General features: G+C 34.7%; 1 pseudogene; it reads right to left on the bottom strand.

Annotated features, from left to right (window-relative positions):
* Nucleotides 1–8,842: 8,842 nt before the first annotated feature.
* LOC120209829 lies at nt 8,843–14,713 on the bottom strand (annotated as a pseudogene).
* Nucleotides 14,714–15,791: the final 1,078 nt, after the last annotated feature.

Genomic DNA, 15,791 nt, shown 5'->3' with positions numbered 1-15,791 from the left:
GGCCAAAGAGATAACCTTACAACTCCCTCAAGAATATACCCCAATTCTTGAGAACACTCTTTCTCAAAGAGAAGATTACAAATTTGCAAACTTACAAGGAAATCCTCACAAGGAAAGATGTTGGCACAATTCTAGAACAAAGAAAAAAAACACTCAAAGATGAATACAATTGAGTACAAGTAGTGTTCTTGAAAGCAAAGATGAATATTGAATGAAAAATGGATTGAATTGCTCAAACTTGAGGTCTTGAGGTCTGATGTTTTCTCTTTGATTCTCTCTTGATTCTTGATAAAATTGTTATTGATCAAAGGCTTCTAAGCTTGTTTAAATAATCCTTGAATCACTTATGAACGTTGGGGATCATTAATGAAGTTATTGGAGCTGTTTAAGTGTGAAAACAATTAATATTTCTGCTTGGAGCGTGTGGGGAATCGGTACCCCCTCATAGGGAATCGATTCCCTAAGTGTAAAATTCAAATATTTCGACCGTTAAATAAGGGGGGAATCGATACCCCTTAGGGGAATCGATTCCCTCCGAGCATTCTGTTTTTCTCAGAGCCAAACCATTCAGAGGGGAATCGGTACCCCCTTGGGGGGAATCGGTTCCCTCTGAGCAATCTGGAATTTTTGGCTTTGAAATTGTTCAAAATATTTTGTAAAATTGTGTTGAAATTATTTTAAGTTTAAAACTTAATTTTACACTTGAGTAAGGATTAAAAATGACATTTGAAAGATTTGGAGTAATATTTTGATATTCGAATAATTATATCGAATATACTTAGAAAATCTTTTTTGAAAATCTTAAAATTCATTTATCTTAATTTGTTATATCGAAATATCAAAATGTTTTCAACATCATAGGTTCAAGCAGCCGCATCTGTGAGTATGTATGCATTTTATCAATTACTACGAAATATTATGAATATATATTATCTTATAATCAATCTAAACTATTAAAACAGGTTTTTTTTTTAAAAAAAAATTCTGCCTAATGGGTAATGTCCAAATCCAGACAATAGTTGTTCAAAAGGCGCTTGTAACTTCGACACCATGAAAATTAGGGATGGGCATGGGTCGGGTTTTTGGTCCACCCGACTCGTTTCGAGAATAAGGAGTCCTCCACCCGAGACCTGATCAAAATAAGTTTCTACCCGACTCGATATATAACTTAAAAATCTGATCCGACCCGAAATAATAAAAAAATTATTTTTATTCAATAAAATAGTGACTTAATTGAAAATTAATAATATATAGAGGGGTATTATTATAATTATTCCTAAATATTTAAGGTCAAATTATATATTTTTTGGGTCGGATCGGATATTTTTTACCTTAAACTCGAACTCGACCCAAACCCTTTTTAAAAAAAAATCTAACTCGATCGGGTCGAGTTCGAATCTCATGCCCATCCCTAATGAAAATGTTTTAAGGGTTTCATAGTAGGGTTTCCCATTATCAAAACTATTAGAGTTTTAGGCCCAACCTTCCATGATTATTCCTAAAATATGAGAATGCAAATCTGATTTTTCAAATAAATTAATATAGAGAATTTAGATTTCAAAAATGGTAAAATTAGAATAACAAATATTTAGAATGTAACTTTCATGATTATTTTTGAATTCATGAATTTGTTAGATGCTCAGCTAATAATTAATTGAAAATTACTAGTTACTTTTAGATTTAGGCTCGTTTGGCGTGTCTTTCTAAAAACATTTTGTGTATGGGAGCAAATTATATTTTTAACGTTAGTAATGCATGGGTTCAACTCAATTATGTATTTACATTTTATTTTAATAATTAAATACTAACCTCCTTAAAAATAATTTATTACTTAATAGTTTATATTAATTACTAATGTTTTTTGTAATATTCTTTTTTTCAAAATAAGTATTTAAATTATTATTTCATAATAATTTTATATCCACATGTTGAAAAGTAATGATAATATATTTTTTTCTTAATAAAATATTTCATATATAAAAATATTATTAATGAGTTATCTTAAAATACTTTTTTATATTTTTATTATAGTTTAAGTTGATATATTTTATATATCATAGTATTAATAAGTGTAAATATAATTTAAATGTTATATTTTTAATTTACATCATAATGTCTATAATGGACTTTTTATCTTTTCAAAGTCACTTTTCAACAAGAATACCAAACAATTAAATTTTAAGCTTTACTTTTGTACAATATTTTTAAAAATTCATTTCTACAATAATTTTAAATGTCACTTTTTCAAAAGCTGCGCCAAATTGACCCTTAATAAATTCATATTTTTTGTAATTTTCATACTTTTAGATTTTTTTAGTAGTTTTGGGTTATTATAATGTAGTATATGTTTAGAATTTTCTTAATTTATTGATAATGTATATACAACTGTTCGAACCAAGAATTTTTGAAAAGAATAACATTATCTTTTATCATTAAGATCATTTAATAGACTTAAAACATTAGATTCTAAGATATATATAACAGAACTTGGTCATTGAATGATAATCAATGTTTCAATTTTGCTTTTAAATATTGTGGGTGCTTCAGTTTTTGTCACATTTAATATTATTTCGTTTATATAAAGATTTTCTTCTTTTTAAATACAGAGTCACAAGATTATATATTGAATGTCCATGGAGAAATATCCTTCCCTTACCTAGACAACATGTCATAGATAAAACGGAGCAACCTCCCCTCTCTTCCTTTCCATCTTTGACTACACCTGCAGACCTTTACAAACCCTAGCAATCAATTTAACTGAAATGTTCTCTCAAAGTATAGTTGCCCAGATTATCTGATTCATCCTTGCCCAATCCTTGTGTTTATGTTAACACTAGTACTATTTTTGCTGGGTACAATTATTACTATCTTTTATAACATTTGTTTTATTCTTATAGAGACAAAATATTTAGGATAAAGTACACATATGGTCCCTCAGCTATAGGATGATGTTTTATTAACTCTCCCGACTATTAAAAGTTACAAATTAATCTCCTAACTATAAGGTGTTGCTATTAAAAGGTTATAAAATGGTCACTCGACTATTCATATATTTCAAACTCACCCTTTTTTATTAAAAAATTGACAGACGTCTAAGCTGAACGTTAACATATGTGAGATACGATGTCGTATGAGATTTTGAGATCAAATTTTGTCATATATTAGTCAACATGTTAACATCTAGCTCAAATGTCCTTCAATTTGTAAATATAAAAGGAAGAGTTCGAAACATATGAATAGTTGGATGACCATTTCATAACTTTTAATAGTAAGTGGACTGAATAAAACAATACCCTATAATCAAAGGATCATTTTGTAATTTTTAATAGTCAGGAGACTTAACAAAACATCACCCTACTATCGTAGACCATTTGTGTACTGTACTTTTCTATTATTTTAAGATTTATTTATAAAATAAAAAATTATTATTGTAAATTATATTTTATAGGTAATTACTAAAATAAGTTGATCAAATTATTTCACATTTGAATATTTAATTTTAGGGTAAACTACATCAAATACCACTCATCTTTATGCTCGGGATCGAAAATGCCATTGATGTTTCAATTTTGCCAATTTTAGCACGGACATTTATGTTTCAGTGCAATTTGCCACTCCGCCGTTAATCCGTTAACGACACAATGACATGGCGTTTCAATGACATAACAGCGATGACATGGATGACTTTTTTAAAGTTTTTTAGTCCACGTAGGATAGTTCTTGGCATTTGATTGGTATTTTGTGCGATATAAATACCTAATTTATAACTTTAACCCTAAATTACCCTATTTGCTTCATTTCTCCTCTTTTTTCCAGCAGCAGAAGTGCTTCATTTCTACTCTTTTTTTCAGCAGCAGAAGAAATAGGAAGAAGAAGTTAGCCGGTGGAAGAAGCAGAATAATGGAGCAATCCCTTGCATATCCAGTGTATGGGTGTGGATATCTGGCTTAACTGAGGACATCATGGTCCAATGATAATCCCGGGAGAAGATTTTTTGGCTGCAAAAACTATGGGAGTTTGGTTCTACATGGTTGTCGATTTTTCTACTGGTTTGACCCTCCAATGACTCCATGAGCACGCGTTGTTCTTGTGGGATTGTTGAAGAAAATCAAAGCAACTGAAATTAGGAGGAGGAATGAGAGAATTGTTTGCAGTGTTATTTTTATTTTAAGGTTTGTATTGGGTTGGTACGTAAACCATTGATGTTACAAAAATGGTGATGGTGATAAAATTTTAGGGTGGAATTTGTGATGATAGTACTTTTGGTTTGTAATGGGACGAAAAATTGAGGGTGACAATTTTAGGATTAACGGGTTGGTTCTTGTTAAAAATGATGGTGCTTGTTAGATGGTTTTGTAAAATTAACTGCTGAGTTTTGCTTGTTAAAAAAACTTGGTTCCTTGATGCTTACAAATTTTTTATCTTTAAAATGTCAAGCATGAATGATAAACGAAATAAATTTCATTCAATTAGAATTATGGTTGATATTCAACACATGTGTACAAAAACATAAAGTGCACATAAGCACTTAAGTTAAAACAGTATCAACCTATAAAACCCAGCAAAATATGAAACAAAATATCAATGTGAATAAACAAGTGTGTTCAAAAGACATAGTTCATAAACTTAAGTATTCAATCCCAAAATATCAACCCAAGTATCTAAGTTCTGAAATCATCCAAATAAAGTTGAAGAATAGCAACCTATAACATCCTTGGTCGTTTTGCAAAAACAGTTCCACAATCTTCATGGGAATTATGGGTTATAATGCTTAACTGGCTTAATTGTTAGTTGGCAGTCACATCTTCTTGTGATGGTGGCATCCATCTAACTGTTATTACAGTTTCTGTTTTCTAATTGGTTGGATAAAATGTGTGGCCTGGAGTAGGAATAAAGACAAATGAAGGCTCAACTTGTGATGATGATGGTGTTTGTGATGTTGCAGTTTGTGATGATGGTGCTTGTGATGTTATAGCCTTTGATGATGGTGTAATCCTTGTTGTAGTTCTTCTCATAACCTGTAGTCATAAGTGTATCAAAATCTCAAAACATAATTGTAATTGTGATATAAGGTTAAAAAAGAATAAGAAATATATATATGTAGTTTTCTCCAGATGTGCCTTGATTCAACCCTTCTTTCATTAGTTTCCCTTATTGAGTTAAAATTAGGTTGCCTAAGTGGCATGTTACCTCCAACTATCCCTTTACAGGTCCTTTGGTTGTGTACTGGTTGACCACACTTAGAGCAATACATCATTATACCTTTCTTGCTCATTGTAGCATGAGAATTTGTAGGCTCATATGTTTCCTTTCTCCTCTCTTTTTTAGGTCTTCCTGGTGGTCTTCTAATTGTTGGTGGTATAACTGGTTCACAAGTGGTGTCAGTTAGCCACTGATTGGGGCCTCTCATGGGTTGAATGAAGTGACTATAAATTTCTCGCTGAGTGGTTACAAAATAAGAGTTGTGAACATAAACTTCAGGCCTTTGATTATTTAACACCATTACAGAAACATCATGTATGCATGGGATTCCTATCAATGAAAGAAATAAAAGTGGTTAAATTAATAAAGTAAATGAGAACAATATTGTAACATAAGACACTTGATACAAACCAGTGAGATCCCACTTCCTACATGAGCAGGAATGATTTTCTATATCAATAGCATGCTGGTTAGATAGTCCAGCAGACACTTGATATTTTTGACCTCCTGTGTATGTAGGCCAACACCTACACATAAAAATGAATCAAGAATAAATAACTTAAACTTATAATTGGAAACAAACTTAACAATACCTACACATTAGTAAGAATAAATAGTTTAACAATACCTAGTGGACTGTTGAATTGCAAGTTCAATTTTCTTTTGGATTCTTGGACACAAACTTCCAGTGTACTTGTTTACAACTTCCTTTTTCTTAGCAATATTTTCCATTATCTTGGTCTTAATCATCTCCATTAAAGTTAAAATTGATTTATATCGAGCTTCCAGAATCATCTTGTGACTGAACCAAAAATGGCTTAGAATCATATTGTAATATAATCATATTTAAATAATTTTATTCATTTTACCTTGTTAAAACACTCAGACAAATTGCTGAGTAGCATGTCTGATTTACTCATTGGGGAGAAATGAGATGTAGACTATTGGGCAAGATCTTTTGCATTCAACCAATCAAACTCTGGTTTTGATAATGCTTTCAGTTCATCCATTGCATCTTTAAACTCTTTTTTGTAGGTAGCTCTAGCTACCTTCCACAGTGCATCCTTTAAGTTCTTTCCTTTGAATTGAGCATTATTCTTAAAGTTGGAGTATAAGTGTCTCACACAAGTCATATGCTCAGCATTAGGTAAAACATGAATCATTGCCTCAACTAGTCCCTAAAAAATATGCATCATTACCTCAACCAGTCCCTAAAACATGCATCATTACCACAAACTATAATAACCTAACTATTCCACAATATAATACATTTCAAGCATTGACATATTGTCCACATGGCACATATAAATAAAACTTACCTCATTTCCAGTGTACTTAAAACCAGATGAATTTACCATAAAGCCACCATGATGCATAACAATTATGAAATATTCAGATTCTCTACCTGTCAAAACTCATTAAAAATCAGTCATAATTAAAAATTTACTTTACAATATTGGTGGTCTCCTTACGCTACTTTTACAACACTAATAGTAAATATATAAAAACAGTAGATGGGTCATCATTAACCTGTAAAAAAATGAAATTTGGGACCACCATTGATGACAATTTTAGAACAATTAATCATACAAGTAGCAAATTTGATGCAACAACCATCGACCATAAAAAGGTTTAAAAATAACCAACATCCAGCAATGTACATTTATATGGATAAACTATTCATTTAATACAGTCATATGCACCGGCATAAAAATCATGTGGGAAAGAAACAACAATCATATTTTAGACTCTTTTGGAATACAACAAATAGTTACATTGATATGCACCGCCATAAAACACTGTTAGTTCTTTTGGAATACAACTATTCATTCAATACAGTCATATGCATCGACATAAAAATCATGTGAGAAAGCAACAACAATCATATTTTAGACTCTTTTGGAATACAACAACAGAAACAAAACCCTATTTAAGTTACATAATTAACGAAGAAAACAACAAATAGTTAGAGATAGAGTGTTTTCATAAAAAAAACGCTAAAAGTCAAAAAATCCCTAAAAGTATTTCGAAAAAATCTTAAAAAACATTTTCTTTTCAAACGCCATTACCATATTTCATGCTCGCCATTCCTTTGGATCGCAAGAATCGTTTCTCCATTTTGCTTTTGTAGTGACAGATGAAATGAAGGAATTTTTTTCAGTGATAGAGAATTTTAGACTCTTTTGGAATACAAGTGAACGAAAACTTCTGGTTCATTCATCTGATGGGTTGTATTATCAACGCAAATTTTTAATTTTGTTTTGGAATACTAATGAATTGTTTAATGGGTTTCGGGAATAATAAAACACAACTATAAAACTACACCGTTTTAGGAATACAAATAGTCATTGGCAAAACTATGTCGTTTTAATAAATCGTCCATGTCATCACCGTCACGGCATTGGAACGCCATGTCATCGTGTCGTTAACGGATTAACGGCGAAGTGGCAAAATTGCATTGAAACATAAATGTCCGTGTTAAAATTGGCAAAATTGAAACGTCAGTGGCATTTTCGATCCCGAGCATAAAGATAAGTGGTATTTGACGTAGTTTACCCATAATTTTATATTGAAATTAAATATGTACATGTAATTCACCACTTAAATAAGCTAGTTATTAAATTGGTCTTCTTTTCTTCAACCTAGAGAAACTGTGAGTAGGAAAAAAATTAAAAATTAGCTGACCCTATTCCCATATGTAATGGGGTAAGGGGAAGGTAGTGTAGTAAGCTGCCTCTAACGCTAGGTTGAGAGCAACTTCCGTGGAAGACATCCAGCAATTATGAATTGCCTACCGTGGGACTCGATTCCCATATGTAATGGGGTAAGGGGGAGGTAGGGTAGTAACTTACCCTTTTTTTGTAGAAAATTAATTAAATACTTTTAAACATAAATGTTATTTAATATTAATTCACCGCTTAAATAAGCTAGCTATTAAATTGGTCTTCTTTCTTCAACCTAGAGAAACTGTGAGTAGGAAAAAATTAAAAATTAGCTGACCATATTCTCATATGTAATGGGGTAAGGGAGAGGTATGATAGTAGACTGCCCCCAATGCTAGATTGAGAGCAACTTCCGTGAAGACCTCCAACAATTATGAATTGTCCACCGTGAGACTCTATTCTCATATGTGATGGGGTAAGGAGAAGTAGGGTAATAACTGACCCTTTTTTTTGTAAAAAATTAATCAAATACTTTTAAACATAAAAAGTTATTTAATATTAATTAAAATAATTCATGGAATATTCAATGTTATATTAAACAAATTAAATACGTTTGCCAAGTCAGATTGTTGTTTATTTGTGAGGAATACTATTAAATTGGTCTTCTTTTCTTCAACCTAGAGAAACCGAGTAGGAAAACAAGTGAGGTAAAAGTTGTGGTTTTTTGGCCTTCTCAGGTTCATCAATCAATCATTGTCCTTTATTCATTCAATTTTGTCCCCCACAAAACTTATCTGATCAGCAGATCAAGTTAAGAGCTATATAATCCAACTGCTTAAAACTGCAAAACATAAGCCACGTAATTCTGCAGATTAAGCCAAGAGGAATGACAGTCCAACTCAAAATGACACTTGCTGCCTGTAAGATCAATTTCCACCTTTCTCCTGAAATTACAACATAACTTTTTATCCTACGTATATAATATCACATATAGTGCAGCAATGGCTTTTAATACACGAGAAGTAGGAGTTGGTTTTGACAGTCCTGTGAGGAGAAACTGGAGTAAAAACTATCAACGGTAAGAAGCAAGCATCGGAGCTGATGTTGGAACATTGTGTGGTCCTGACCCCTCGAATGTGCCGGATGGTTTGTTGGACAATCGACCCTTGTAGCGTTTAAGCACAGATGCCAAGTTCTCTTTTCCCTTTGGGAAAGCTACATCACCGGCAGCAGTACCCGTTCAACCCTTCCGGCATGATATAGCTATCTCGACATCCTTAATTATATCCAACAGCGTCACAGCATTTGTACACTTACCCTTTCCTGGCTTTGCAGCAGGAGGCAACATTCCATTTGAAACAGCCGGATTCAACGTCTGCTGATATTCCTGGGGGATTTGTACACAGAAGCAAGTCGACATTGGGGTTCGAGGCTTTGAAAATGCAAGATCTATCACACCCTGTTAACGAGGATTAATCACCGTTATTTTCATCAAAATAAAGGAGAAAAATATACCAACTCTTCAGCTCAAACAAACAAAATACAAATAGGCCATCCTCTGAAATTGGACTTGCAACTAATGCATGATAAACATACAAACCAAATGGAAACAAAGTACAGTGAAGGAATAAATTTTTATGATGCCATTCAATCAAAGGATTTCCCAAAAATTGAAGATAATAAATGTTAAAAGTGTCAGAAAACCCGAACCAAACCTACATAACTCTTTGCAAAGTCAGAGTAATCTCGACCACTAAGTGCAACGGGTGAAACAGACATGGCAACCTAATGAAACTAATTAACACATACCCAGAGAACACCCACTCCTTTTAATAATCAACTGCTAGAGGAACAATGATCACAACCAACAACTTACGCAATGGATACATGCATTAACTAGCTAGGAAACAAATAGAAAAATCATACCTGGAGCCGATTAAGCACGTATGTATATTTTCCCCACAGCTCAGGTCGGCTTTCCATCAGTGAAAGATCAAGGATACGGTGAATGCACCACACTCCAAAGCTTATTATCAAATCCGCTTTCCATATACAGCCCTCCCCACAATGAGGTACTGATGAAATTGACAAGTATTGAGAATCACGTGCATTAACAACCTGGTTCGTCTCTCTAGCTTCTGCATCATAAAGAAACCTCTCCCTTGCTGCTACACTATCAATTAAGTCCTCATCAGCTCCATCATTTTGTCTAAACAACCAATCAGACCCATCTAATTTCAACTCAAGAGCCTTACTATACAGTGCGGAAAGATTGAAGAAGCTTGGTCTCTAAATCCACACCAAAAGCAGTATCCCAAGTTACAGAGTTCAACCCACTTCCAAGTGCTTCATTCTCAGCAGTGCTGCTTTTTTCAGCTACATCAAACTGCTCAAAAGGCTGTCTAGACCAAAGGGATCCAGTTGCTGAACCTGAGCTCAACGGTAAAGGCAAAGCATCTTTGTAACCCTTTAAATGAGAAGGCTCATCAAAGGAAAATGGAACTCCTGCACTTGATCCAGCAGTTGAATACATGGATGTTCCATAGCTCGTCTGACCAATGGGACACCCATATCCAATGGAACTGTCCCACTGACCACTCTTCTCAGACACCCGACGAGGAACAGAAAGACCAGATATGTCTGGTAAGCTATGATACTTCTTTGTATTGACTGATATACCAGAATTATCATTTCTTCCAGAGAAGCTCATGTCATGATAACTCCTTTCGGACTGTAACACACTACTTCTAGAAACTACGACATTCTCAAATCCAGGGGGCTGTGCAGGATTTACTCCATTATGTGATTTTTGCCTTGATGGAAAAGCCGCAGAGCCTCTATAGTTTGTAGGGACTATGGCAGTAGGTTCTGATGCAGGTAATTCCATCTGATCATTCAAGCAATCGGAGCTTCTTTCAATACCAATTTGATTAAGATAAGATGCAATCGGATACCCATGCACTGTTGCTGGTTGATAATCCCATGCATCAACAGATGGTGCAGCATGCAAACTAGAGTACCTCCTTTCACCAGAATCAACACTACGCAAACTAGAGTAACTCTTTCCACCAGAATCAACATTTCGCAAACTGGAGTACCTCCTTTCACCAGAATCAACATTATGGCTAGAATTTTGAACATACGCATCTAACAGTTGTGTGTGGTTTGACCATAATGATGATCCTCTCAAATACCCATATGATAAATCAATACCGTTTTGCATTTTCAGCTGCTTTGGAGAGTTGTACAGACTTGAACTATTAAGTGTATCGAATCCTCTTCGTCCTATCGAAGGGAGATTCCCAGAAGTATCCACGTTTAATGGTTTTGAGTCAACACCTAATAACACATCTAATTTCTTCACCTTGGCTTCTTGGGTAGGTTGCCCATGAAAATCATACAATTGGCCCCAAAATTCATCAAGAATGGCAGCCAATTGACGCCTTGCAGCACGACCTAGTCCAGCTAGTCTGGATAGACTTCCAGTTCCATTTCCACCATCATCACTTTTCCCAATCAGGCTCCTGAATGAAGGAGAGCCATCTGGTGTCAAAGAGGAAATGCTTCCAGAAGGAGGTTTTGATGGCTCTTCAGGCTCCCAAGAATCTCCATCTATACTCACTGTTTTCTCAATAGGCTTCATTGGTTCAACGATCAAAGTTTTCGTACCTGGTATCTCATCTGCCACCTCATCAACTAGAATGGAAGCAGACTCAGTTATGGATGCTGGTTCCTCAGAGTTACAGCTCGAGGGGTTAGCAAACACACCATCAGAAGAGTTCTCGTTAACAGTTGTCAAATGTATCTCCTGTTCAGACACCATAATTGTTTCAGGCAAATCCAGATTATAATGTGGAAATGATAAATCTGAACAAGTTTCAATGGACTTTTCTGGTGCTGCTGATCTTTCCAGCATATGAGCAGGTTCCTCTCCATGATATCTCATTTTAGTCGACTCATTTTCCTCATGCAAACTCATATTATAATGTGGAAAAGATAAATTTGAAAGAGTTTCAATGGACTTTTCTGGTGCTGCTGATCTTTCCGGCATATACGTAGGTTCCTCTCCAAGATGTCTAGTTTTGCTCAACTCATTTTCCTCTCTCCCTATAGCCATCTCAGAAACAGTTTTGTTCAAATCCCATTTCAGTGCATGAGCTTTACTTTTGGAACTGGCAGATTTTAACAAAGTAGCTGCTAACCAAAGCATCAAAGAAAATGACGCACAAGCAGTAGCCAAAAGAACAACAAAAGAAACAGACATGCTAATCCCAGAATTCAATCTCAAATTACTAGCCCAATCACTACTCCCGAATATCATTTCTGTGATAAAGATCATCTTTAAACCCAGCATTCCCATGAATGTTACCAGTGATAGGAACTCCACAATTGGAGAAACCTTATAGACACCCATAATCGGTCTTGATGAGGCAACTCGAAACAAGGGGATCACTGAAGACGGCAACAAAAGGGCTACCATAACTTGTGCAAAGATAAACATCTGGTATATACCCTCAGGTCCAGAAGTCCACACACAATAAATAGCTGGAACCATTGCAACAATTCTGATTGTTGCACGATGAAGCCAACCCGGTATGTCAAGCCCAAGGAAATCGTGCAAGACAACTTGCCCACCAAGATTCCAGGATGATAAAGTGAGCTGATTAGATAAGAACATAACCAACAAAAAGACTAGGGGCAGTATACCATTTCTAAATACCTGTTTTAATAATTTCAAAAGGAATTTATTAGTATCCACACATGAATTGAATTGTTGAGAAATATTTAAACATGGTTCTTAAAAGTCATCATAAACAATAGCTTATCAGCAAAAAATGAAAGAAAAAAACCTGTTCCATTAGTGACATTGCATCATGAAAAGTAACCAAGCCAAGGTCTGCACTGTAGAATACATTTGCAGCTGAATTCATCAGCACAAAATTTACTAGATAAATTCCACCAAAGACGCATAGGATGGAAAAAAGATTGTTGTGACATAAGGCACTCTTAGAAATATTTGGTGGTCCCATATGCTCCTGTGGACATGACAACAAATTCTGAGAAAGTTGAGAATGAATAGCATCAAAATTAATCTCCAAAAGAAGGCAGAGCCACAAACAGAACCAAATTATATTGCACGCATATAACAGATAAGGCACACCATGTCTTTCCCATGATTTGGGAATGGTATGCCCAATAAAATTTAAGCACGGGGTAATAAATATCTGCCTACCCTATATTTCAGAATGATGTTATAACTACAAAAATTCCACTCGTACAAGAAAATTATATATGAATTTAACTCGGATTGTGATGAATGTGCAAGGACATCATCCAGCTGCAAATATTCTGAGTAGGATTCTAAAATCCAAGCATAGAAAAATTCTCAATCTCAATTCAAGTAAATTTCTAGAGAACAAGGGATTGTTCAACCCATTGGAATTGAAAATAAGACCCATACACAAGAATCATATACATACAGTCCAATCAAATATACCTGAACAATAGAAGAATATAGATAAAAGTTGTGAGGCATGATGCTAGCTCCAAGAATACTCATCAGGGCAAATGCACTTTCCCCACTCAACTTTGTTGGCATCCGAGTCATGGAAATAGAAATTTCAGGTTGATTGAGGAGCACTCCAAAAACATAAGAAAGCAATATGAAACCCGCTGCATAGATGCATAGGAAACGTGCCCTGCAGTGATCCTAAATATTGAAAATTGTTTAGGTTGTTATGATGTTGCAAGAGAGAGATTTTGCAATAAAACAAAGCAGTTTAGCATACCAAGAAGGTGGCATAAATTGGGAATAAAACAGCATCAAGAGCAGCTAAAAAATCTCCAGTTGAAAGATCCATTCCAAAGAGAAGATTAATCCCATGTGCAACACCCAATACCTGGGACAATATGGACATTTGATGTTAGAGTGAAACAAAGATCACCGTATAACATGTGAATAAAAAAAATTAGATTTTCCCAAGCTCCGTCATAATTTGGAAAAGGAAGCTACCATGGTAAGGTCCAACACGACCACAGAAAGCTCTGCTTGAACTCCTAAGAATATACAAGTGGACCTGTCGTACTCATCGCTGCAAATCTATATTGCCAAAAATAAAGAAATATGTATTATGAAAAGATGAAAAGAGACGTCCATAAATACACATAAACACCTATGTGGATACCATCCCTGGTTACATGTAAGCAATTGTGCATTTGGAAAAATAAGTAAGCAATTTACATTTGCAAATTTAACTAAATCATTTTGTTACTTTCAATAGACTTTTGTATGTATATGCCAAAGACAATAAGGCTGTCAAAGAAACTCTCATAAACTGGTATACAGAATAATTCCTAAGGTTTTGTGGTACCTGAGCAAGATCTCGTCCAGTCATTACAGCAATTCGAGCTGACAGGTATTGACACAAAATGGCCGCACAACTAAAAAGAAGCATGGGAGCTACCAGATCAAAACCAAACTGTGCACCTCCTTCAACAGTTGCAACCCACTTTCCAGGGTCAACATATCCAACTGATATTAGAAGAACAGGTAAAACAGCAGGAAGCATCCGATGAAGGACCCCTTGTTGGTGGTTATAATCCCCTCTTTCAGCTTCCATGTTAACTATAATTTCCGACAATATGCAAGATACAGTGCAGTGAAGCTTCTTCATAGCAAAAGAACCCTCAATGCTCAAGATGTTATACACTTACGTGGTCGTTCCCAAAGACTGAATCTCGAAAGAAAGATGCTGCCCATCATAAGATATTCAGCTAGATAATGCATGTTATTTGATCAAACATACTTTTCCAAGAAAAACAAACAGTCAAAAGCCGATTTTCTGCAAAGCTTGCTATCAAACAAATGTACATCTAGCAATAGCCCAGGCACAGCAGGCTAGTGAGCATCTAATATTCACTTTCTAAGAATCATTGCCATCACAACTGCTAACAGAGCAAAATTCCAGCCCCAGCCGCAACCAAAAGACACCAATCTAATGCTTGCAGTCCAATATGCTAACACAGAATAGTTGTGACCTTATGTAATTTCCCATTACAGGTTGTTGATTATTCCAACAGATAAAGGACTTTTCCCAATAACTTGAAATCGGTATCAAAGGACAGACAGTCTAAGCTCCTGTCCAATGAAGAAGAACAAATAAGCCAAACAAATTCCTCCAACAAAAGCACCTAAAACGTCAAAACCTAAATCAAATCAGTCAAAGTGGATAAATAAAATCATCCTTTAGAACATAAACACAAGACAGTGTAATCAAAGTACCAAAATCGGCATGTAAATGAATCACAACCAATTTCTACTATAAATCATGATTAAGCTTTTTGGCCAAGATTCAAAACAAAATCTGCTCCAAATCCAGAAACAAACTCGTCAGAGATCCTAATATGCAGTGAACTTCACAAGTTTCACAAACTGGTACGGTTGATCTGATTATTCGCACAAATAAAATAATAGTCTAGGCCCTAAGGTGAACTAATTCAAGGACATAAGCACTCAACATCATCACAAATTTACTTTCCATACTAGTTTCACCATCAATGCTAATAGAGGGATTTAAATAACGGTTCGCTATCAGAATTTCAGCCTTTATATAGCTGTAAAGGTGGTCTGAAACCCTTTTTTTTTCAACTGCAATACCCACAATGACCGCAATAGCACCCACTATTGTGGCAATCACTGCATTTCAACCAGAAAGGCGACCTCAATCACAATTTAAATCCCTGTGCTAATCAATAGTAATAAAGATCAGTACACAAAAACAAACCAAAATAAGAAACAACCAGAACACATGATACAGCTACAAACAAAACCAGAAACCCCAAAAATATCCCCCACGAAAAATAAGCGAAACAAAAACCTTCAACTTAAAAACTCATCTCAGATCTTCCTACAACATCGCCAAAGAA

Source organism: Hibiscus syriacus, unplaced genomic scaffold, assembly GCF_006381635.1.
Source record: "Hibiscus syriacus cultivar Baekdansim isolate YM2019G1 unplaced genomic scaffold, ASM638163v2 tig00020348_pilon, whole genome shotgun sequence".
Lineage (NCBI taxonomy): Eukaryota > Viridiplantae > Streptophyta > Magnoliopsida > Malvales > Malvaceae > Hibiscus > Hibiscus syriacus.
This window is presented reverse-complemented; position numbering and strand designations above follow the sequence as displayed.